Below are 27,668 nucleotides of genomic sequence, written 5' to 3'. Positions count from 1 at the left end.
TTTTGATTGATGTTTCATATCAATTTATCAGTGGTGGAGATTTTATTTTCATGCAAGCCTATGGTAATGACTTTTCATTATTGACTATTGAGTGCTTCATTTATTATCCTTAAAACACCTCAAGTGATTTGAGTGAATCTTTAGTGAGGATGTGAAACTCTGTGATATTCCGAATCAAAGGTAATTACTTAAATGAGGAGAGACACCTGTGTTTGCATGATTAAATACTCAACTTGGAATGTTTGAAACTTTTATGTTCTTTTAGTTGAATTATCAATGTATGATTACCTATGGATTCTTTTGAGATATTATCGATAGAAATTATAAATTGAGAAGAATTTATTTTGATTATGAGTTGAGAATTTTGCTTGAGGACAAGCAAATGCTTAAGTGTGGGGGTATTTGATAAACCGTAATTTATACATATTTTTACCCCATATTTAACGCATTTTATGGATGATTTTCCATTAGAATTGGTGAATTCGATGCTCATAATGCTTTAATTTCATGTTTTACACTTAGAAGAGCCTAGGAGAGCGAAAGGAACGAGAAACAGGCCAAAAACGGAGAAAATGGGCCAAAGTACGAAATCAACTAGGCCTGGACTTCCTCACACGGGCAGACCACACGGCCGTGTCAATTTGGCAGGCTCGAGCACGACATGAAGTAATCGGACAGGGGCGTGTTACACAGGCGTGTCCCTGTCGAGCCCAACTTGAGTCCAATTTGAAAAAGGCTAATTTTGAGGGCTCTTAGGCATTCCAAAGCCTATAAATACACCCTAGAGGAGGAAGAAAGAAAATACACAGAATAGGGGGTAAGGAATTACTCCAAGGAAGCCGATTGATCCATCTTAAAAGCTGGATTCATCATCAAAACTGAAGATCTCTCCTCAATTTCCCTTTCAAGAGTTTTAGGTTTTCTTTATGTTTTGTATTCTTTATTATTCTGAGATGTTTTCTTATTTAGTTATGAACTAAATCCCCTAAATACCTAAAGGGAATGAAACCTAAGAAGAATCTTATTATTATTTTCTGAATTGTATGATAAATATTTAACTTGTTCTTAATTATGTGTTCTTAATTCTTGTTTTGATATCCCAGGATACTGATTCAAGATAAGCTCTTATTCAGAGGAGCAATAGATCCTGTCTAAGAGTACATTTGTTATAATTAAGCGGAGTTGATTACGCGCCTAGACATAGGGTGACAAGATTTTGCCAGATTAGGGTGAAACGTAATAAAGGGATCCATAGATCGAGTTAATGCAACCCTAGGGTGTTAATTAGAGAAAGGTCTCAATTATTCAATCTAGGGATTAGACATTATTAGTCTTGAATAGGGATAATAACATAACTTAGGGATCTCTACGGAATAAGTTAAATGAATAAATCGTCCGATTCGGAGCCAGAATAACAAGTACAATTTTGGTGGATTTTTCCTTAGGTATTGTCTTAATTCAATCGATTTTCCCAAAAGCAATTCCCAAATTCTATTCTCTGTGAATTCTTAGTTAGATAATTAGTTAGTTAAAACAAAACCTCTTTATTCTTACGCTAGATAATAAAAAGATAGTCATTACTAGTACTTTTAGTTCCTTTGGGTTCGACAATCTGGTCTTGCTAAAACTATACTACTGTTCGATAGGTACACTTGCCTACATCGCACAACTTACTAATGCATTTTCAATTTATAAAGCATAAGTATAATGTCAACCAAAACAATAAGTTTGACATAAGCCTATACATCACCGTCAAATACACAAGTTAGCTCCTTGTACATAACTCAAATGAATTAACCATAAGATAAGTCAATTTTCCATATGAAATTCATCACGTATTTTATGCATTCCTTCCATAAGATTATGTTTAATTCCATTTGAATACTTATTGTTTCATTTCCTTTCTTTGCCCGTTGAACCATCTAGAATTTCATCGGATACTCAGGAAAACTCACACAAATTTTACCTTTACATATAACTGTAACCTTTTCTTTACATCTTTGCTCACACGAGCTATGAAATGGGTCTGCTCACACGATTTGCGGGTTGGAATGTAAGCTACACGATACTGCTCACACGAGCTGTGGAGTATCCGCAATACATACAGGACCTCAGCCATTGGTAGGACATTCAAGACCAGCACTCGAAACATGAAATCCCTAATGACATGTCATTCGTATCCTAAGAATTCCTAAAGTTCAATCAGGACTCGATATTCGACGTAGCATTGATAGGTTTGTATGTCGATCCATTCATATTATAATTAACATAATAACATTCAATTTAAAGAACATTAATACAATAACCATTCATTCGAACTTACCTAGATGACTAGGGGCGTGGAGATTAAATCAAGCTAATTCAAAGCTTTTGCTTTTCTTCGATCTAGGTCTGTACATGGTTTATCTTGATTTAAATAGATAATTATATTCAATTAAGTACTTAAATTAACCTTAAATATTCAATTTAGTCCACATTTCATATTTATGAAAAATTACCAATTTTCCACTAATATTTTAACTTTTTTACAATTTAGTCCTTAAGCTAATAATTTAAAATCTAATGTAACATCTTGAAATAAGGCCTAGTCAGAATAGTGGTTTTGAGACCACAAATCCAACATCAAAATATTTACTTTATGATTATTATGAGGCCTAGAATATGAGTATATGCATTTGTTAAAGTTTCATGAAGAAATTCTTTGAGTAAGGTGTTCAATTGGAAATCAGAGACTAAATTGAATAAATTGAAAAACTTGATTTCTAGAAGCAATTTGTATGAAATTGCTTTGGGCTATGAATTATAAGGTCTTGGAGAGTAATTTTCCCAAATTCTAAGTTTTTGGACAAAAATGGGCTTGCATGGATGGAATTTTAAGGAAAGGGCTTAAGGGCATTTTGGTCATTTAGTATTTTAATGAAATAAAATGGGAAAAATGGACCAAAATCAGCCTATTCTCTTCCTTGTCCAGCTGAAACTTCAAGGGTTTCTATAGCTAGGGTTTTCAAGCTTTCCAAGCTCAATAGTAAGTGCTCCCAAGCCTCGTTTTTCATGCTCTATGTATTTTTGAAATCCCAGTAGCTTGCTCTCTCCATTTCTACCCATATTTCATGCTAGGGTTCATGTTTAAAAATTTACCCATTAATGAGTTGCTTGTATTTTGATGGATTATGGAGGAATCTAAAAGATGAATGTGTATTAAATATCTTTTCCTAGTTGATTTTCATGAAAAACCCTTATAGGTACTATTTTGCAAAAAATGTAAATGTGTGGTAGAAATGAGAAAATAATGGAAAATTTGGGCTACCATAAGAAGGAAAAGTGTTTAGCTAGGCTTGGGTAAGATAGAAAGTGCATGTGTTTCATTATACGAGCCTAGGGACTAAATCATAAAAATATGAAAAGTTAGGGGCAAAACGATCATTTGGACCAAGGGTAGATATTAAACTTGAAATGTATAATTTAGTGTATTAATTAGTTAATTTTCTTGTTATAGACCCCGAGGAACAAATTTTGAAGGTCGATCGTGGTAAACGCAAGGTTTCGGAATAACTGAAAAGAATATCAGGTAAGTTCGGATAACTTAAAGTAAACCCCTGATATGCATAATTGTATGATTTATGAATGCATGATGATTGCATTTATTATTGGCATGAAATATCATAGAAATGCATATTTGATGGTAACATGTGAAAAATATCTCGGATGAGGTTGACAAAGGGAATTCGATGGATAAACCCTCATCGATATGTGTAAAGAGATCCTGCATGTGTTGCAGTAAGGATTTAGCCCGAGCAGGTAATCCGTGATCTCAAGTATGAAAAGGATCTAGCCCGGACGGGTGTTCCTTGAATGATCAAGCCTCCCGAAGAATATGTGTGCATTATGGGTTTAGCTCGAACGGGTAATCCGATTAGGGTTTAGATTTAGCCTAGACTGGTAATTCAAATTCGAGCTTATTAATGGTGTTTGTCGTTATAAGGGATATAGCCTGGACTGGTAATCCCGACATCACCGTATGAGTTCATGATATGGGGGATTTAGCCTGGACTGGTAATCCGGCCATGAGATGTGAGGTTCGTGGGAGTGCATATATGTGAAATGATCATTCGTAAGAATTGAAGGATAATGGGTATTCCATCGAGATTTCCTAGAAACTCAACAGGATTAATATGATGTATGAAAATAAGATGATGAATGATGAGCTCATCTACATAAATTACATGATGCTTTGCTATGTCACTAACTCATTGATTGAGTGCATGTGATAAGGAATCATTTCATAATTGATGATTTCATGATTTAAATATGGATGTATGCTAATTACTCGGTAAGTTTACTTTTCGATTATTCGAGCTTACTAAGCATGTAAATGCTTACCCCTCTCTTTTTCCCTGTCTCACAGAGCTCGAGGACTCGAACAGATTGGAAGACGATTGGAGAGTCAACATACTATCAACTAGACAAGCTTTGGTATAAAAACTTTGTTTATTTTGTTCAATGGCATGTACAGTATTTTTGAGTATTTTGTTATATGTGTCATTAGATTTTCCAAATGAAGGCATGTAAAAATATGTTTATCTCTTTGTATATGGCCACGAAAATTGGCTTAATTGAAGTAGGCTATGACCTACAAATTTATGCATAGTTTTATTTACAAGTGATGGGTCGTTACCAATTGGCAATGAGTCACATGAACGAGCCAATTTCAGACGAATTGAAGTGACATGGGAACCCATGTACACTAAATGGGAAATAACCTATCATGTATGAAACCAATGATATGAGGTTTCCATCATCTAGTTTAATCAAGATTAATTACAAGTGTATAATTGTGTTTTACTTTGAACTTGGTAACCACTAAGCACAAGTAGTAGAAAGGGGTGACTAAAGGCTTAGAAAATAGCCTATTAGAGTCCACATGGTTAGACACACTGACGTGTGTCTAGGCCGTGTGTGACACACGGTTCCCTCCCATGGGCGTGTGCTGTGTCCCCTGCACTTAAAATTTTAGCTCAAAGTTGTACACGGGTAGGCCACACGAGCGTGCACATGGCCGTGTTAAAAAGACAGTGTCGTCCACGAGCAGGCAGCATTGGTGTGTGCCATGGCCGTGTTGATAAGTCAGTGTTGCCCACGGCTGAAGGGCATGGACGTGCCCCAAGTCACACAGGCGTGTGACACTTTATGATAAGGAAAAATTTTCTAAGGAGCCCAAGGTTTATCGAACGTACCCGAATTTGTCCCGCATTGCCACTAGGTATGTTATAGGCCTCGAAGGCCTATATGATGGACGAGTTGTTCATGGATGAAAAGCTTAAAATTTGAGTAAAACTTGGTGACCCAATTTGGTACGTTTCAAAATGTAAAGTCCTGGTAATGCCTCGAACCCCATCCTGGTGTCGGGTACGGGTGAGGGGTGTTACATCTAACCATTTTAATCTAAATCCATGTTAATCTAACATGCAAGGGACTTTGAAACAACTCATATTCACCATCATATCACAATAAAACCCTAGAATTTATACCTTTAACAAATTAGTCCCTAAATGTTATTTTCATCAGAAATCACTTTACAAAACTTGTTTATTTTTCAACGAAGGTTCATAATCTATCATTTTACATCAAAACATACTCAAAAACATCCATGGCATAACCTTCAACCTTTAATAGTTTTACAAATTGATCCCGGCTAACTAGATTAAGCTAAAACAAACTCAAAAATATAAAAAATCATTAAAAACGGGATGAAAAACACAAACCATGCATTAGTAAGAACCTAGCCGGATGAAGCATTCATCCATGGAGGTTTTTATTTCTTAGAATCGAATTAAGGTTGAGAAAATGAAAATGATATCTATTTTCTTTTCTTTTGTTTTAAACTTAATTACTTAATTACCATTTTAACCTTAAAAATTTATCATTATTTCAATTAAACCATATCCATACACTACAGGAAAATAGGGCTTTAGCGGCGTTTTATCAAAAAACGCCACAAAAATTGTAAAACACAGAGCAATAGCGGCGTTTTAACAAAAACGCCGCTAAAAACTGAGCAATAGCGGCGTTTTTTTGTTAAAACGCCGTTAAAAATAGAGCATTAGCGGCGCTTTTGGTAAAACGCCGCTAAAGACTAGAGCATTAGTGGCACTTTTGGTAAAACGCCGCTAAAGACCAGAGCATTAGCGGCGCTTTTGGTAAAACGCCGCTAAAAAAACTAGAGCATTAGCGGCGCTTTTGGTAAAACGCCACTAAAAGTTTTGTAACACCTAAAATCCTAAACCCCAAAGAAAAAAATAAAACATTAATCTATAACCCCTAAAATAGTAAACCCCTAAACCTTAACAAGCCCTAAACACTAAACTATAACCCCTAAAACCCTAAACGCCGCAATTGGTGCATTTTTAGTGGCGCTAGGTTATAAACGCTGCTAATGTTAAATTAAACTTAAATTCAAAAATTTGAAACATAGAGGAATTAAATTCTTAAGAATAGAAATATAATGACTAAATTTTAATTTTACGAAAAGTACAAATACTTATCTCATATTTTAGCTTTTACAGATTAAGTGGTTTAGTATTCAATTTGTTAAAGTATGTTAAGAGAATTACTTTTTCTTTTTAAGATTTAACACTCCTATGCGAAAAGATATTATTTAACTCGTATATTTGTTAAAAGTTTATATAAAAATTAATTGTTATTTTGGTTATAATCATAAAGTTAATTGTGTTTCAATTTTTATTATATATATATATATAAATTCATTCTTCTAACTTAATTTATATGTGAGAGGGTAAATTAATAATTTCACAACTTAATTAATATACTTGATTAACCCATAACACCAACTTAATAAAAAATAACTATAATTATAAATTTTTCTTTCCATTTATATGATTCAACTAAAAATATTTTTAATATTTAATTTATATAGACAAACAATTATTGCACTCAAATTGATATAAATTATAAAATTACAATTAATTTTATTTAAAAGTCGATTCAAAACAATGGATGTTTTGAATTAAGTAAAGTAAAATAATCATACTAGAATATGGCACATTCATTGAATTTTTATATAACAAAATTAATAAAATTTGATGTAATAACCAGTATGCCATTTATATAAAAATCTAAACAACTAATGCGGACCATACTTAAAAGAATAATGCTTGTATTAATAAAATTTTCATAATATTTAATTATTTTAGTACATACGCATAATTTCCATGATTAACTTTATATCACATAATGTTATTAATGATAAAAGATCTTTTTATTTTTATCAAAATAATATTTTTATATGAAAATAATAAATATGATTTTATAAAATTATATAAACTAATTTTGTTATTATATATGTAATGTGCAACAGTAATTTATTAATAAAATTTTATTTTAATTTGAATGGGTTTAATTGATTTTTACAATAATTTTAAGAAGTTAGCGGCGCTAGCATATAAACGCAGCAATAGATCACCTTTAACGGTGTTTTTATAAAAAACGCCACAACTGTTTCATCCAATTTATTCCCAATGCTCCCGATAGCTGTTCTTTTTCCCCTTAACAAAATTTCCCCCATTCCATCTCTTCTCCTTTAATCCCTAAATTTTCATCCCCAAGTTCCCAACCCATTTGCCACCGAAGACGCCGACCGGACCACCTGGTGCATCGCCCTCGACTAACCTCTCTGCTGCGTCACCGTCGCCGTCGCTCTCCACTCCTAAAAAATAACTTTTGCTTACCCGCTCGTTACTCCCTCTTCTTTTCATCTGTTTCTTAAAGCCCTATGTATCCAATTCCTTGGTCCAGAGTTGAATGATTATATTTCTATTGACAATTTCTGAAGTCCTTTTGGGTCTAGGTTGCCGTGGTCCATAACATGTTTATTGAGATTATTTTTATATTGTGAAATTTGTTGAGCATGTTGCATATATGTTTTCCCTGGAGCTGCGGGATCTTGTGGTGGATCTTCATGGAAAGAAACATATTAAAGTTGCATAGGAAGTTGCGGTTTCTATTTCTGTGAAGGAAGTCTGCTGTTGTCTCAATTACATCCATGGAAGTTTAGAAAATGAAGAACAATGCAGTCAACCATCACCATTGGCTTTGCCTGTGACATTCACTGCTATACCAAATTACTAGTAAGCGATGCTATATATATATATATATATATATATATATGAATGTTTTTGTTTTGTTGGGTTTTAGGAAATTTTCATTTAATCTCACATTCTAAATGTACAGTGTGAAAAATAAAATAGAATAAAATAAATAAAAATAAAGAACACATAAATTTTACGTGGAAACCCTTTCGTTGGACAAATGCAGATGTAATTGTGTTAATGCCTTTCGATCCTTACGCTTCTTCTCTTCATCTGTTAATGTCGAAGGCATCTTATCTATCCCTAGCAAGGCATCCTCGAGATCCATCTGTGCAAGAACTGCTTGCATCTTAATTTGCCACAACGCAAATCTGGTGTTGCGATCCAACAGCGGAATTTCATACTTCAAAGACGCCATTACCGTGATCGAGATGAATAACCCGGAAGCTCTGATACCAATTTGAGAAAAATAAAATAGAATAAAATAAATAAAAATAAAGAACACATAAATTTTACGTGGAAACCCTTTCGGGAAAAAAACCACGGGCAGAGGAGAAGAAAATTCACTATGTCGAAAAATTTTTACTCAAATACAAGAGGAATAGACTATGTCTATTTATAGGCTTGCAAAGCCATATTCTAGTAGGATTGAAACACCTTATCCTAATCAATATAAAATAGATGGAGTTTAATAAGGTTTAAAAACCTTATTCTAAAATAAAATAAAAGAAGTCTAGTTCTATATGGATTTTACTTTTATTTTATTTTCCATCGTATTTTATTTAAATAAGAATTTGGGTCACTTAATTCTAACATACAGGAATGTAGATTTAGTGTGTATAGAATGTTATATACATTGGCTTACTCATTCGGCAATCAATGACACACTGTTGGAATTTTGTGTTGATTTGTATTTTGGACATTTGAGAAACAAAGTCGGTGATATTCGTTATTCATTCCTAACCACGACTAGTGGTTTTGGAAAATTTTCTATTATTAGTGGAGCTCAAAATGAAACGATTTAATTACTTTGTGAATAGTTGGTATAGGTATATATAGGTATATTTGATTTGTTCATTTATAGACATGTATGTTCAAGGTTGATATTTTTACTATAGATACTTAAAATATATCTCCTTCATTTTCATTTTGTTTAAGTTTATTTCATTGCTTGGTGTGATTCTGAAGTTCTTTCCTTTTCAAACATATTGGAAGTTTTCACTCAATGATTTTCTTCCTTATTTATCATTTGAAGTTGTTATTTATTTTATGCCGTCTTAGTTATAATTACTTGTAATCTGGAGTAGGTTGTCTATTTTTGTTTTCTTTTAGTAGTTTCTATATTTTCTGTATGATCTGCTTATATTTTTGGAAAGCTTCTTCAAATTACTCTGCTCAGTATACTGTCTAAATTTTTTTCATTTTGTTCATCAATTTTCCTACAGATTGTGGATCGAGAGTGGCATTGTTGATCGAGATGTGACCGAGATATGAATCGAGAATTACAGCTCAAGAGAGGATGAGGACTTATATTTCTTACGCCATCACTTGGTGGAAAAACTAACATCACTTCTTGATTATGGGGATATGAACTTCAATGATCTTCCAAAAATATGGAACAATTTTGAAAAATCTAACAGTACCCATGTTGGATACATACCTATATTTGATATTCACACCTAAGTTTGAGTAACATTGAGTAAATGTATTAATCTTCTTGCTAGAACTAACATCATTGCCACTAATTTTCGGTTTTTGCTTGTGCAGCCTAAAAACCACATGCCATGTTTCAATAATCACTATTACTTTGTCTAAGAAAGAGCTTGATTCGTCTTCAATAGGGTTAGCTGACCTCCTGTTATCTATATTTAAAAGTTAAACATTGTTCAATATAGTCTTGTAAATTGAATCCTGATATTTACTAATGATTATAACGATGTGCTGCTTTGTTGGTTTGTTGATTTGATATTTTGTTGCTTGCAAATAAGGAATGACCACTTTAGTTTATCAAACACATTTTTGTGGTTTTACTATAATATCAAAGTGAAGTGGAGGGGCACTAAATTTCTGAATTCTTTGAACCATTATAGTCATGAAAAATAACCTGAAAAAAAAAGGGGAAATAATAATCATTGCTTATCTGCACTTGACATGGTATTCATCATCTGTATTGTGTAAAAAGATGGTGATAAAATCTTCATCTGTCACTAGAGTTATTAAGGAATAGTTTTCCCTTTGGAATTTGTATGGTAGGAAATGTCCTTTTCTTTATCCTCTCAGTTCATATGCTGTATTATTTAAGAAAATATTGATTATGGTTGAACAAAATGCACCGCCTTGTTCTATGATTCATCCTGTTATTATTTTTATCCATCTATTTGAATTTTATGGTAGACAAGGAAGTGAAGTTACGATAGTCATCAAGTACTTCATGGTTGCTAAGCCTTAATGCAAAAGAAAACTATTATCTGCAGTGATTCTCTGCTTTTTAGCATGCCTGCTAATAGTTTCTATCAATTTCTTGTCTTGAATGATGATTGTTGGTTGAAGATAGCTGAAGATAGCACGGCATAACGTAGTGCTTTGTGATTTATATTTGAAAAAAATGCTTTCTTTTTGATTTCCCGCTTCCTGAACATATAATCTCCATTTATGACAGCAAATGACCATGATTAAAGCTCAAGCAGGGGTGAAGAACAACATCAGGAAACTGAACAAGAGTATAATCAAGCACGGGTCAAACCATATTGTTCATGTGGTTCTTTTGCACTGCTTTTGCTTCTTTGTTGTCTACATGTGGTCCAAAGTATCCGGAGATGAAGTTCGCAAGACTCACGGATACATTGTTGAATGGGGAACGAAAATTTATTCAGCAAAGTTGGTTGTGTATAACTTTGTTTGTTCATGACTTTATCACCTGTATAATTGACAAAGACATCAATGTTTCTAGGTTTAATGCAAAAGAAGTTTATTTTAAAGTTCTTTCAATCAATTTGTCGCTTCTCAGACTTCTTTCCCCGACAACTTTTTTATATGCAGGATGTCTTTTCTAGCATTCATCGAGACTATCATGCAAAAGTCATGCAGGCTTTCTTTCGGAGACGGTATGATATTGATCGATTTCCTTAATGATATTTATTTTGCTGAGGCTTTTTATCATTTTTCTGTTATTGTTTTATTTTAAACCATTATTAATACATGGGTGTGTTCTTTTGGTTCTATCACGGAGGTGAGCAAATGATCTTTGTCTCTGTCTCTTTAAACGGAAGTTTAATCAAGTATTTTATGGCCTTCCCTTTGCTTCGTAATTAGTAATTGAAAGACAGGATAGCTCTTTTGCAATTCAGTTTTTTTTAAAATTCAAGATGGTTTTTTACAAGTAAAATATGACCCGCTTTCATACGTGTGAATGCTTATATCTATCTTTTGGACTTTACACTTGACTGTCCTATCAGTATTCTACCTTGGCTATTCATTGCTTTTTATGTTACAGTGCATTTTCATGAACTTTTCTAGAAATACAAGGTGCTTAAAGTGTAAAGCGAGAGGGTCCAAAGAGGGTTGCTACGGATGATGTTCAAATGAAGAAAGGGATTGAACCGCCTGAGGTAAGTTTCTTTTGGTTTATATTGTTAAGAAGCCTTTTTGTTCTTCAAGAATATCCATCTTCGGTATAATTCTATTAAATAGAATTTGTACTTGTAGTCCCATATTTTATGATCTGCTAGATGATTTGGCTACATCCATGCTTGTCCTCTTGTTGCAAACTAAGTCTCATTCATATCGTATTAGCATAGATTGTAATAAAACACAATATAAAGTAATGGAAAACAACAAAGAAATACCATGATGCATAAGAAATATATAAAATATATTAATGAGGATTAGGTAGATAGAAATGCCATCAAGAAGTATCTTGCTTGTGTTGATCATTTGTGATTTGAACGTATTTTTAATGATATGGTGCGATGAATGATCTTTGATATGTGAGGTAAATACCACTTCTTAGCACTAGTTAACATTGTATACATTTGATTAATTAGTTTTAAAATATATTTGTATAAAATATTTTAATTTTTTACTAATTTAAATAAATTTTTTATTTTATATTTGTAAAAGAAATTAGTTATAAAATAAAAAATTAAATTTAGTTTGGTTCGGATGATTATAGTTTTCTAACTTACAAACAGTGAATCAAATTGAAATCAATTTATTTGAATAAATTAAAATTAAATTGAAATAACCAATAAAATGGTCAAATTATAGTTTTCTCCTCTTTATCATGCTAAAATTTAATATTTAATCTTTATACTTTGATTTGACATAATTTAATTTAATTGTTATCTGTTAGTTCAATCAGTTAGTATTGTTGACTCTATCAAAATGCTGATTTGAATGTTATTATTAGAATTTATATATTTTAAAAATATAATTTTTTGCATTTTAACCATAATAGTTAATATTGTTAATTGACTATTGAATTAATTGATTAAATTATATCAAATTAGTTGAATGAGCTCTTTGTCATAATCATTATTGTTAATTTGATGTTTGGATGTTCCATTTTTGGATGTACCATTTTTGTTCATCCGAGAAAAAAGGGTAAAAGGATACTATTTCTTAGGTTGCTTTCATTTTTTTCTTTTCCCTTCTTTTTCTCCTACTTGTTGCATGTGCAGGCACATGAAACCACTAAAACTCCATCTCACTTGAAACTTTTTTTCTATTTTTCAAGGAACATCGACACCTGTGTTTCAGTTCTCGGCACATAGTTATTGGATTCCAGCTTGCAAGTGGCACAATACGTCTCCTTTTCATTTACTTTCTTCATCTTATGATGGGAAAGTAATGTTGTGGGATCTAAGAACAGCGGTATCGTTTCGTATTTTTGCATTCTCATAATTTAACTGTATATTGTTTTTCTGGATATCGTTTTGATGATTACTTTTGTGTGGCAATAGCTCATTTATGTTTTGAATGGTGGCAAATGGAACAGGAAAAACCAACTACACTAGATTGCGGTCCAAGAACAATTTGCAGGAGGCGCATAATGACTAGCTCCTACCTCTACGAATGCTTGTGGGAGGCATTGCAGCAACGAATAAGGATGATAACATGCAGCTGACACCGTATGTTCTATGAATCCGAATTCGGTGTGACTTTTAGATATTTTATGTGCAAAAAGTATTAGAGTGTCTTATGTTTGTATGTTAGTTAAGCAGATTATAGATAGAACCTACAGTGGGATCAACTAATTAGTTGATCAAAAGCTACACCCTATTTTGTAATCGTCTACTTGCATATTTGCATATACTTAATAATAATCTCGTGTCAACTAATTATTCTAATTTTTATTTAATTGTTTTGTTTCAACATTTTATTATTATTTGAGTTGAAAGAAGAAAAATACAAATTGCAATTTTGACTTAGTTAATCAATTTAAATAATCAATGTTGATATTTTACATGGGACTTAAGTCCTTATTTCATTTAAGGAACTTCATTATAATATCTTATTTTATTGATATCTTTATATTTAATCTAATTTTTATTATTTATTTTAGTTTTGATTGTAAATTTTATTTTTATTTTAATATTTAAGATAACTTGAGTTCTAACTTTTAGATTTTAATTGTGTTATTAATTTATTATTTTAAATTCTAAATTTAAATTCATTAATTTTTGTATTTAGTTTTAAAGTTAAAATTTTAATAGAAAATTTAATTTGATAATGAATTTTAAATTTTTATATTTTCATGACCTTTATAATATTTTGTAATATTTTTTTGAATTTCATGACTTTTAGCGGCGTTTTTGAGAAAAGCCCCGCTAAAGGTCGTGATCTTTAGTGGCGTTTGTAGGAAAAGCCCCGCTAAAGGTCTTGATCTTTAGCGGCATTTGTGGGAAAGCGCCACTAAAGGTCATGATCTTTAGCGGCATTTTTTTCAAATAAACGCCGCTAACTTTAGTGGCGCCATCTATAGCGGCGCTTTTAACCTTAAAAAACGCCGCTAAAAGTCAATTTTGCTGCAGTGATAAATATCCACTACCCCATTTATTGGTATAATTACTATACAAGTCCATTAGTTTAAGATTCCATGGCTATTAGACTCCTTTAACTATTAGAACTCAACTTTTACACCTTTTTCATTTTTGTCCTTTTTACTTAATTAACTGTGTAAACATCAAAATTTCTTAATGAAATTTTAATTAGACCTTAATGAAATCTCATAAAAACTAAATAAATAAAAAATATTAATTTTGCTTGTCAGAATTATGGTCCCAAAACCACTATTTTGATATCACTGAAAATGAGTTGTTACATCACTACTAGTAGACATAAACTTCATTAAACCTCCAAGAGGACCATGATCAACAACGAACCAAAGGTATATTCGGTAGGTTGTCTGGGTGGAGGTAGAGATATAAGAGGAGAACTAGGGGGAGAAGGAATGACAATTGAGACTATAACAATGTTGGTCATATCATCAGATGTTACAGCGAGATCCTTCCCTTTCTTTCGTAGAAGCTCCCTTACAGGGCTATCCTTATACTCATTACTTAAACCAATATTGACAGCTTCAACAATAGTTTTTTGTTTCTTTCTACTACTTGCACTTTCTTCCCTAGCAAAAGTACAAAGGGACTGTTGGAAAAATCTCGATTTGAAAACGGTTTTCTTGCACAGCGAAAAATTAAAATTTTTAAAACCAACCCTGTTTGTGATATTTATATCAATGAACCTTAGACCAAAATCATACCTATGTTTTCTAATAAACGGATCCTTACTATTTTTTTACTTTTAACCAAATGATCTTCTTCGCTATTCTCGTACCACGAACTATTTCTAGTGTGGGCTTGAACCAATTGAATTGAAACATAGAAGTAGAAAAAGTTTTCTCTCCTTTTGGGGTGAAAAAGAAAATTCTCTCTTCTTTAATAGAAACCAATAAAATTTTTATTATGAAAATATGATTATAAGTTGAGAATAAATTCTCTCTATTTTTCGGCAGAATAACAATCTCTGAAAGTTGTATAAAAAGCTCTACCAGTACCATCTATTTATAGGAAGAGAAGGTAGAACCCTTGTACAGTTATGAATGTTTGTTTTAAATAGAAAAACAACATCCTCGTTAAAGTCGAAGAGGTGTGAACGACTCACCTTTGTATTTCTACTAGGGTTGCTGCCCCCTTATTGCTATATAAGGGGTTTTGGGCCTCTCTTACATCGGGTCAAATTACGAGTACTTCTTGGGCCTTTAAGACCCAATACTCTGTAATATAATCCAACCTTATTCTGTTTTTCTATTATCCAAAATAAACTTTAATATTTACATATTAAATAATTTTCTCATCCCAATTTTATCCTAGTAAAATTTTGACAATTTTACCCTTGGTAAAATTTTGACACTTTTACCCTTGGTAAAATTTTGGTGATTTTATCCTCAGTAAAATTTCTAGAAAAATCCATTCAGTATGTCACAACTCAATATGTTCACTATGACTGAATTATTTATTTTCATTTTCAGGCTTCAAAACAGTCCAAAAACATAAACTTGTTCTTCCATCATTTTTTAAGTAATTCTATATAGGATTGTAAGTTTCCATTTCATTTTCATTTCCATTTTTGGAAACCTACATTCATTTCCAAATGATTTCATTTCTCCATTTCGAAGAAAACAATAATCATTCCTAAATGTTTCTCATTTCTCTTTTTCTATTCATTCCGTTCATTTCTATTCAAACACGTAATTCATTTCGGGTTTTAACGAGCTAGAGGAAGGATCGATTGGACATATATAGTTGAGGCTCAAATGATTTATAATTAAGTTCTAGTTTTTCACCTATTAATTGTAAACTCATTTAATCACGAATTCATTCCACTATAGTATCATGACTGAGCTCTCCCTAACGACATACCGTTATGAAATCAACTACTCAGTGCTTATCCAATGACCTTGTCATTAGTGTGTTGCCCTAATAGGATATCCTTGATCTTTTTAGGATAATATTCGTTCTCGCAATATGATCCTATTTTATCTCAAGGTAACCATTATATCTTTCTTCATGAAAAATCAATTACTATCAAATAGTGATCAAGTTATCCATCATAAAGATAGAAGACCCATCACCATGTTTACTTTTCATCAACCATGTAATGCCAATGAGAGAGGATATAGTTTACCCATGTTTTGGGCTATTATATCCACTTTTGTGAATGACGCTACATACTACAGAATCCATACACCCAACGTACCAGCTTTTGGTTCCTTATCTATTTGAACTCAGGCTTTTACTTACATAAAAGTGTACGAGTCATGCATACATAGTCCACCATCCACTTAAGATTTAGGTATGCTATACTATGAACGTCACAAGTGAATAAATCCACAAATAGATTCAGGATCTATTCTACTTGGGTCTCGTTTGATGTATTGTCAATCCAATTAGTCATATTTATGTCTTTATCTTCTGGGAGTCATTAACTCCGATGCCTAATACAAGACATCTCCCCAATTGGACTTGATAGATGACATATTATTCTTTCAATCAGTTTTGTCAATTTTTACTAGACTAAGGACATTTTTAGGTCCGTCTACTAACACAAGATATCTTTCTATACTACAACCTGACCACGTAATACCACTTGGTATTAGTTAAACGTTTAGACAACCAATTAGCAACATTTGTTTCCATTTTGATTTGTGTGCAAAAACCATGTAAGGACAATTATACAAAGTATATTAATGTAACAAGTGAATTTGTTTTACTAAACAACCTGTTCGAAAAAATTACAAGTATATGCTGACGAAAATACTACACTTAGGGTGTCATATCCAACAGGGACCACCTTACACATTTTTCATAAATGATTGACTTTCATGTATTTGTTAATCTCCCTCGATAAAATTATGGATTCTCCTGAGTTCTCCTCAATAGCGCAAACTGTTCATGCATCACCAATAAGTGTATCATCAGCACCAGCAATTATTATAAGGGGTTCACACCACTTTCTGGATCCCCTGAAGGTTTAGGGGACCACAAATGAGGTTTTAGTTTACAGAAGGTATAAAAATAATTCTTAGGATCTTCCTTCCTTCCGAAGAGAATAAGCCCTAAATCATCATTAGCTTTATATGGTCATACAAACTACACGGACAATACAGTCACAATGTCCGCACCATTGTTATCATCAATTGATCGCCATCCATTAAGAATCAGATTTAAGAGATAGTGTTGAAATACATTTCTACATGGTTGAAATACATTTCTACATGTTAAAACTTCCTCTACATCTAGTACGCGACCTCTATAAAGCCTATAATATTGACCCTACCCTACTTCAGATATAATCTCTCATTTTTTTAAGCACATGTTCTTACTAGGTATTGACCATTCGATTGGGAAATCAAAGCTAGTTCCAAACTTTCACTTAACCCGTATGTATTTACAGTAGTTTAGCAAAGATTCAAAGCCCAGTTCAAGATGATTGATAGCACACTTTTAGTTGGTACAAATTTTAAAAAATAACAATCAAAGATGTAATATTCCGAATTAGGGCTAATCAGAATAGTGGTTTCGGGATCACAAATCTGAGATAGAAATAATTATTTTATTATCATTTTAAGGTCTATGGCATGATTTTATGATTGTGTGAAAATTTTGTTTAGAAATTTTATCGTTAGAGGGTCCAATTTGATATTTAGGACTAAATTGCAAAAGTTGTAAAATGTGTGTTCTAGTTCAAAAATGTACTAAGTACTTGTGAGTAATGGGTTTTTAAAGTGGAGGTCCTTAGATAGCAATTAGACCATTATACTAGTTTGGACAAAAATACCTAAAGGAAGATAAAACAATAAAGTTTTTAATTAAGGGCATTTTGGTCATTTAGTTATTAAAATGAATTAAAAACAAAATTAAAAGCCAATTTTTGTCCATCTTCAACCCCTTGGCCGAATTTCACATGAGGAAGACATAGATAGGGTTTTTCAAGCTTCCAAGCTCGATTGTAAGTCCATTTTAGCCCCGTCTTTAATGTTCTTTACGTTTTTGGAGTCCCGGTAACTTGATTAAGCTTATTCTAGCAATAATTTAATCTAGGGTTTATATTTGGAAAAATAACCATAGGTGAAATGTGTTTATTTTTATGTTTTATGGTAGAATATGAATCTTGAAATTGTTTTAAACAACTTTTGCTAAGCGATTTTACATGAAAACAAGTAAAACGACATATCGGTAAAAATACCTAATGTTCATAAGTACATGTTAGAGTGAGAATTTGATGTTGCCATAGAAGGGAAAAATGATCAGCATGTCATAAAACATAAGAAAATAGGATGAAGTTTAATTTTCGAGCCTTGGGGAAAAAGTGTAAATATGTAAAAGTTTAGGGGCAAAAATGTAATTTTTCCAAAGTTTGAGTCAAGGAGTGTTTTAATAAATGTGAGTATTAAATAAGCTAAATTTGTTATTTTAGATCAAGAGAAACAAGATTCAAGTTGTGATCGAGGGAAAAATAAAGTTTACGAGGAATAGGCTCGATTTCTGACATTTTGTACCGAGGTAAGTTCATGTGTAAATGTAGTAACATAATTGTCATTTTAAGTAATTTAATTTTATTTATATGATATGATGATTATTATCATGAAATATTATGCTTTGTGGTTATTATTGAGTAATATGCAAATTATGTGAGCTACTTGATAAATATGAAATGCTACCAAGTATTGGTTCCGACATTCCGTGGAAGACGGCAAAGATGTGTGATTGAGGAAAATCTCATTTGAACCTTGGAAATAGACTAGGAACAAGTGACATGTCACTAAGATATTTGAGTTCCGAACTCGTTAAGTTGAGTCTGAGTTCGTGAGATGTAACTAGGCATCCGAGCTCGTTGAATTGAGTCCGAGTTTGCTTATGGGCGGGTTACATCGTAGCTTGGTTACATAGTTTCCACAGGCTATTGAGTTTGTTTAGCTGTGGGTATGACACTTATGTGCATGCAATCCGTGTAACCAAATTATATTCTGATGTGTTCAATGGGTGAATCTTAAGTGAATAAGGAGAATACTTAAGACGAAGGTGACATGTTGGTAAGTGTGGTGAATGAGAAAATTGGACAGGTATGCGCTTAAACCCTTGGGTTGAAAACTTGGTATGATGAAATCGTGGTAAGATAGTAAATGCAAGTGTAACATGAAGGTCTTGGTGATATTTATGCAAATGATGTTTTATGTTGGATTGCATGATTATGTTACTTGCTATTTGCATGTGAACATACTAAGCATTTATGCTTACTCCCTCCTTTCCATTCTTTTTAGTTTTGACAAGCTAGCTTGGAAATCGGGAACGGTTGGAGGCTCGCTCACACTATCTGAGGACCATTTTGGTATAGTGGCTTATATATTTTGAGTATGGCATGTATAGCATTATAATCATTTTTTGTATATAGTCTTATGATATGGCTATTGGGTGGTAAGGAAATGTTTGGTAATGATTAGCCATTGGAATGGCTAATCAAGATCATATTTGGTGTTATGCATGCTTAATGTGCTATCTAATCCATGGAAATTCATAAAAAGGTGAAATTTGCTATAAAATAGTATCATACAGCAGCAATGACGTGAGTTCGAAAAATCACTAAAAATAATATAGAAATAATTAGATGGTGAATAAAATATGAAATTCAAACTTATTGAGTCTATTTTCATATGGAAGAAACAAAACAAGTAAATGAGTTGTTTTTTATGATAAATTTGAGTTTTGGTGGAATAGGGTCAAAGCGATTTCTGAATCCCTTATTCTGACTTTAGAAATTCACTAAAAATGGTAAAAAAATGATTAGGATTCATAATTTATATTTATATTTTTATTATTGAGCCTACTTTTAATAGAAACAAATGACATATTCATCTAAATTCAGTATAGAGAGAAAAGTGATTCGTAGTGAATAGAGGTCAGAGCAGTCAAACACTGAAACAGGGAAACTTTAACTAATAAACTGTACTAATTGGCCTGACCAAAAATTCTGGAAAAAAATTAGTGAATATATATATATGATTCTAGTTTCAGGGAAAATTTATAGATTTTAATTTTGAGTTTCGTAACTCAAGTTATGATTTTTTTAGCAACTATGACGTAGATGGGCAATTTATTACGAAAGGTGAAATAAATTGTTTGAAATTGTTTAAGTGATAATTTAAGTCTGTTAACGTCTCGTGCTCGACTCCGACGACAGTATCGGGTAAGGGGGTGTTACAATTGACATTTCCTCTCGTCGACTACATTCGATGAAATACGCCATTGGGACCCACCATGAAAAGTAAGATAGCTACCCTGGTGTTATCTTGTATTCATCGAGAAGATGGCAAGAGAATGGGTGGAGTGGTAGATGGAAACCTACTTCTATCATGTGCAATGGAAGTAGGAAACTTCCATCAATGGTGTTGATTAATCAGTTCGATCCTTCGGTGATTGAGTAGTCGTATGCAAAATTAGGTAGTTGAATTCCCCAAGCAGCCAAAACACGACTTATTTCTTCCTCTTTGGTGGTACAAACATAAGTTTTTGCCTCCACCGAAGCATTTACTTCACGGAATTATGAAGGGACACCTTGAATAACATGACCATTTCCTCTCGCCCTAACCATCGTGTTTGAATATACCTAGAAAAAACCACAAAAATGATGGCAATTTTAAGAAAATTACCTCTAAAATTTTTCTTCTCAACAATAGCTCCTCAAAAATTTCAAATTTAGATAGTTTTATTTTTAGGGTTTAGGTAACCTCTTTTTAAAAAGGGTTTTACACTTTAACAATTCATGTATTTGAGAATAACGGCACAATCAGTTGTGTACAATTTTATCACTCCCCAACACATGGTGAACTGTATGTAACAAGTTGAAGCAAAAAGCGTACTCGATAAGCTTTTCCTTTAGTAATTTCTCTTACTTCGAAAAATCAAGTTATTGGAAAAGTCACTTTGTAACTCTTGTTTGAACTAGGCGGGGGACAAATTATTATGGTACTTGCTATTATCGACTCGACCTGGTTACTCAATTGGGTCTTGACCTGTCAACCCATGTGATTCACACTTTGAGTTTGCATGTGCGATGTTCACACCCCTCTATGGGATCGCATGATGTGGGTTCGCATCACCATGGAAATGAACCCACATTTAGGAAACATGTGTTAATCTTAGAGTAGAGTACATGTTGGCATGCATGGGAACCTACCTATAATGTCACGTCCATGAATAGTAACCATATAATATAAATACATAATTTAACCTTTTTGAAGAGGAAACACTCTCTAAAACACTTAATAATTTTAAACCTATTTCCTATGATGGCCTGGGCTTTAGGGGCCTTTGTGATAAAAATAAAATGTTTTTATTGAAGCTTGAATTGATTTTTCTATTATTACAAACATAAAGGCATTTTGGGTTAGAGTTTTGAAAGGAAAGTATAATATTCAAGGTGTTCTCCCTTAATCAATTCGATGCAATTCATCTTGACAAAGTGGTTGATCGACAATGGAAAGTTGGTGAAGTTTTGGTGTTACAAGTGGGTGGATAGAGTTGGTCCTTTAAAATATTAGTTTATTGGAAATGGAACAAGTCATGAGGATTCCACTATTGCAGATTACTGAAAAAATATGGTTTAATAAAATGGTTTTATCACAACGAAAAAAAATAAAAATTTAAAATCTGATTCGGTTTGTGATATTTTTAACAATAAAAGTTTCCCCAAAAATACCTATGCTTCGAGTAAGATAGATCCTAGACATTTCTAACTTTCAATTGAACGACCTTCTCCACTATTCTTGTACCTTGAGTTGCTTTAAGCATGGGCTCAAATAATCACGAATCAAACAAGAACCAGAAACGACTTATTACTTTAAGTAGGAACGTAATTCTCTCTCAATAGAAATCGACATAATTGTTATTTCCAGAAAAAAGAATTTATACTTATAAAATAAATTCTCTACTTTCTAGTAGAATAACAATATCTCAAAGTTATGAACTTATGTAAAACTTGTGTGAATAATTATACCAATGTCATCTATTTATAGGAAGAGATAGGAGAATACTAGTTGTATTAGTAAAACACAAATAATATTTATTTAATAGAAAATCAGTCTTATATTCTAACTAGAAGAGGGGGGAGGCACACCCTAGTTAAATACACTAGGGTTGCCACCCTTTATATGTAATATGAGGGGAATTTGGTCTTCTCTTGTATTGGGTCCAATTACATGCATTTCCTAGACTTTTAACAAAACATTTTATAATTTAATGTAACCCAATACATGTTTGTCTATTTCCAAAAATAAATATTATTTATTAATTAATTTAATTAGATAAATAAAAATTTCTAATTAAATAATTTTCTCAAACCAATTATAATTTCGTTAAAGTCATGACAACTTTACCGTAAAAGAAACTATGGGAAATATATTTAATTTCCATATTCAACAGATTCACAATGACTAATTAATTTAATTACATTTTTAACTTTAATTATTTAATTAAATAATAATATGAAAAGATTAAATTAATTTTCAATTCATTTTTATATTTAGTGAGAAGAAATTCATTTTCAAATGTGACCCATTTGTCTAACCTTATCATTTTTATCCATTTCTGTCCATTTGATTCTATAAGCAAGTCATTTCTAGTTTCAGCGGGCTAGCGGATGGACCGATTGGAGATAAATAATTAGGGGTCAAATGATTTATAATTAAATTTTAGCTTTTCGCTTATTAATTATAAGCTCATTTAGTCATGAAGTTATTCCACTATAGTATTGTGATTCAACTCTTTCTAATTACATACCATTATGAAAGTTACTCAATCAGTGCTCGTCCAATGACCTTGTCATAAGTGTGTTACCATCATAGGATATCTTTAATCTCTTTGGGATAAATCTGTGCTCCCAATATGATCTTATTTTATCTTATGGTAACCATTATATCTTCCTTCATGATAAGTCTATTACTATCAAATAGTAATCGATTCATTTATCAAAAAGACAAATGACCTGTGGTCACATTTACTTTTCATTTACCATGTAATGTCAATGGGAAGATATCATTTACCCATTAATCGGGCTATGAACTACACTATTGTGAATGACGCTACATACTGCAGAAGTTATACACCCAACGTACTATCTTTCGGTACCTTATATATTTGAACTTAGGCTTTCACTTATATCAAAGTATACAAGTCACACATACATAGTCCATCATCCATTTAGGATTAAGGTATGTCACTCTATGAAGGTCACAAGTGAATAAATCCATAAACAGAACTAGGATCAATATTACTTGGGTCTTGTTGGATATACTGTCAGTCTAGTCAGTCACATCTATGTCTTTATCTTGTAGGAGTCATATGCTCCGATACTAAAGACAAAGCATCCCCTTAATTGGACTTAATAAATGACATATCATTCTTTCAATTGATTTTCTCATTCTGATTAGACTAATGACATGTTTAGGGTCATCTACTAATATAAGTTGTTTTTTCATATTATGGTCCAACCAGGTAATAATGCTTAGTATTAGTTAAATTTTAGATAACCATTAAAATAATAGTATTAGTATTAAAAACCATTGAGGACAATATGCAAAGGGTATTAATGTAATTAATGGATATTATTAAACTCACTTGTTCAAAAAAAAATACAAGTGTATATAAACGAAAATACTATAGTTAAGGCACCAGATCCAACACGGACATGGTCGATCACAATGGTTCTTGGATGTCGCATATGACATAGAACCATCCTTTTGCAATTTTTTAGAAAATCACTGGGATACTTCCACCCTCTCCCGATGATTGTGACAATGGTCTTTTTCTAAGGTGGTCACAACATGGGGGCTTCTCAATATCAGATATGTATACGGCCACTATAATTTCATTTATAGTGAAAATCAAGAAGTAAGGAATGTGATTTTGAAAAGTATTGCACTTCAAAGCGTGAGGCATTTTTTGTGGTTAGTTTTTTAGGAATGGTTTTAATAAATTTTGAACGAGTTCATTGCCCTATGTCTTCTGTAACGCCCCAATTTTCGGGAATTCTGTGAATGTTGGCATAGGTTTAATTATGTTAGTGGGCCTCTAGAAGGCCCAAGCTTAAGATAGAACCCGGCAATTTTAGTTAATTTTTGTTCCATAAGAAAAAGGGGGTGAAATTATGAAATAGAACCTATGTGAAAATGTTTGAAAATACTATAGGCTAAATTGAAGTGGCCAAATAAATAGGAGTGCAACATAGGAGGATTTGCATGACAAACCTCCCATTTTACATGAAGTGGCCAGCCATCATGTTGTTGTAGACAATATGAGCACTTGATATCCATAATTCATGGTACAAATTGATAATGGGTTAGGTAAATGTTCCATGATAATGGATTAGGTAAATATTCCATGATAATGGGTTAGGTAAATGTTCCATGATAATGGTTTAGGTAAATGTTCCATGATGGGCATTTCATGTCTTTTGTATTAAAGAATTAAATGGATGAAATATGAAATTTTATTAAATGAAAAAGGGGTGAAAAGAACAAAGTTTTGTCCATCTTTGTTCATCATAGCCGAAAGTTAGAGAAGAGAAAGGAGAGGAGAAAGCTCTTGAATGTTTGGTCACTTGGGGAAGAAAATTGAAGGTAAGTTCATGGTAGTTTGCTTCTATCTTGATGTTCATGAGTTCTTCTTGATTCTACCTTAACTCTTGAAGCATATTTTGGTTTTTGGTTGTGTTGTGAGCATTTAGTCATGAATTAAAATGAAGGAAATGGTTGTTGTTTCATGTTCTTTTGATGAAAAATGGAAGATAGGAGAAGTTGAGCCAAACAAATGAACATGCATGTGCCTTAGATGCTAAAGGGAAAAATGGGCTAACATGTTGTGCTTTAAAATGATGAAATGGAGATTATACTTAAGTAAAATCATAGATATGTGATGATTGATTGGTGATATATATGTTTAAATAACATGCATACAAGTTATGTGTGAAAGAGTGAATTTGGTAATAAATCTGCTTGGGACAGCAGCAGTAATGTGACTTTGGAAAATCACCATAAATTGTGGAAGATGAATTAGAAGCTGAATAAATTATGTAATTAAATCTTGTTGAGTCTAGTTTCAATTGAAATAAACAAGAACATATTTTGAATTCTGTACAATGAGAAATTTGATTCGTAATGAAGAGTGGTCAGATTAGTCAAACAGTGAAACATGCGAAACTTTAAGAAAAATCTGGTATTGATTGGCTAAACCAAAAATTCTGAAAATTTTATGGATATAAGATATATGAGTATATTTTCAGGGAAAATTAACGGAACTTGATTTGGAGTTTCGTAGCTCCAGTTATAAATGATTTAGTGACTGTTGCTCAGGAAGACAGCTTGCAGTGAAATTATGATTATGTGGTAAACATTGACAAAAATTTGTTAATGAGTTGCTTATTGATTTCTTATAAGTTACTATGATCTGTAGGTGTGGTTGGCCGAATATTGTAAGGGGTTAATCGTAGTTTGTATTTGAATAGTTAGATTAACGTGTTAGTAATCCAATTGTAGGCGGTTCGTGTATGGATCTCGTCAAGATATCGTCATGCAAATGTGTGTAACTAACACCCTCTTTCTTAGTCTCGGATCGGCAAAAGTCGAAAAGCGAAATGTCGAAAACCGATATTTTGTAGATTTGCGAGTGTGCGAATGCTCGTGAGGTAAATCGATTAATGTTTTTGGTAAGCTGCAAAATTTGGACCGCAAAGTGCATGATTTACGTGCCTCGATATTTTTTGGCTTAATGGGCCAAAATTGGAATGATGGGCCAACGGCCCAATTCGGTAAGAACCCTCGATGCGTGATTCATTAGTACGTGAAAAGTAGGAATATGCATGAAAAACCCTAAAATAGATAAATTACTGAAATACCTTTAAAAGTAAAAATTTACGCTTTACCCCTAGTAGATAAATTACCAAAATACCCACAGGTTAAATTGACCTAAATGCATGTTTGATCGTTGTTATTTATCGCATGCCATGTTGTTATTATCGATGCATGGGATTGGGATATTGACGGAGGAAGTACTGAAAGTGGCTTGTCCACGTACTAGAGGCTTTGCCTCAATTTATCGTTAATCGAGCAAAGAAGGTCAAGCTCATGAGTGTTGGGTGGGTGGGTTGAGCTATTCCCACATGGAGTGTAGGACTGCACGGTGGAGTGTAGTGGTTGGTGGGTTGAGTAGTCTCCCAAATGGGCTTGCATATGTTATTGATGTTGCATGTATTTTGAAATGGGCCTATGGGCCATACTTGTTATCTGAATAAGGGCTAAGGCCCGGTTTATTGTAATCTGAAAAGGGCTCTAGTCCAAGACCATCATTACTGAATGGGCTTAGGCCCAATAGGCTTGAGTGACTTGGGCTTTGAATGGGTTTTCCTTACACCGAGTTTCCCCAAACTCACCCCTTTTTATTTTCATCCACGCAGGAAATCCCCAACCATAGTGGGCTTGGAGCTGTGAGGGAATTCGGAGTGGCCACCCGTTCTGAAAGTTTGGTTTTCTTCTGGTGAACTGGACATCCTATTATTTACGTTGAGGTTTGGGTTTTTAAATGTAATAAGGCCGCTTAATTATTTTTGATGGTTTAAATATGTATTACTAAGATAGGTATTACTTATTTTAACTGTTGAAATTGGATAGCTTTAGGGCGCGTTTTCAAAAAAAAAAAAACAACAATTGATTTCAAAATAACACGACAACAAGCAAAGCTTCCACAATGAAAGTATTTTCCAAAATTAATCACTTTTCCTAAAAATGACTTAATCAAATCGGTTTCCTAAAAATATACATGACGTTAAGGTGTGGCAATGGCGGTGTGCATGTCTAGGATTGGATCCGAAGGGAGCTTGGTACTTAAGTAGTCCGATAGACTCACCTCCTCTTTTCCGGTTTCCTACCTGGTGCACAGTTTCCATTCACTTTAACCTATAATGAAATTATCTTTTAAAACACTAAGTAGGTTTTTCTGGATCAACAATATGTTTTGAACGCTTCGATGTGGCATGTCAGATCCGGCCATAACGTCTGGGCCGGGTTTGGGGTGTTACATCTTCTATAGGTTATTGTTTGCGGTGTAACACCCCAAACTCATGGCCGTTACCGGAAATCGAACACGAGGTGTTACCGGCTTACTTCATGTATTTCCCCCTATTTTTTTTTGTTCCAGGCAAGCTAGCTACTGTATCGTGGTCGCTTTAAAAATCATATTTTGAGTTCTGAAACTCGAAATCAAATTCCGTAAATTTTCCCCGAAACTAGACTCATATATCTATATGGGGAAATTTTTTTAGAATTTTTTTGTTGGAAAAATTAGTACAGTTTATTTGTTAAAGTCTCCCCTGTTTCAAGGTTCGACTACACTGACCTCTGTACCTTACGATTTAAATATCTCCCTGTACAGGGCTTCAATGCCTATGCCGTTTGTCTCTAATGAAACTAGACTCGATAATGAATTTGTACATATAAGGAAAGACCTCTAATTATCT

The 27,668-nt window shown here is 32.8% G+C and overlaps 2 long non-coding RNA genes across 2 annotated transcripts; both read left to right on the top strand.

Annotated features, from left to right (window-relative positions):
- The first annotated feature begins 12,673 nt into the window (after window positions 1-12,673).
- On the top strand, window positions 12,674-13,131 carry LOC128291563 (uncharacterized). The gene is made up of 2 exons (XR_008281402.1): window positions 12,674-12,977; window positions 13,102-13,131. It is a non-coding gene; the product is annotated as an uncharacterized LOC128291563 (long non-coding RNA).
- An 11,519-nt stretch (window positions 13,132-24,650) lies between these two features.
- Window positions 24,651-26,756, top strand: LOC128291507 (uncharacterized). The gene is made up of 2 exons (XR_008281313.1): window positions 24,651-24,777; window positions 26,610-26,756. It is a non-coding gene; the product is annotated as an uncharacterized LOC128291507 (long non-coding RNA).
- Window positions 26,757-27,668: the final 912 nt, after the last annotated feature.

Source organism: Gossypium arboreum, chromosome 4 (genome assembly GCF_025698485.1).
Source record: "Gossypium arboreum isolate Shixiya-1 chromosome 4, ASM2569848v2, whole genome shotgun sequence".
NCBI classification, from domain to species: Eukaryota; Viridiplantae; Streptophyta; class Magnoliopsida; order Malvales; family Malvaceae; genus Gossypium; species Gossypium arboreum.
Note: the sequence above shows the minus strand (reverse complement) of the source record. Positions and strands in the feature narration are given on the sequence as shown.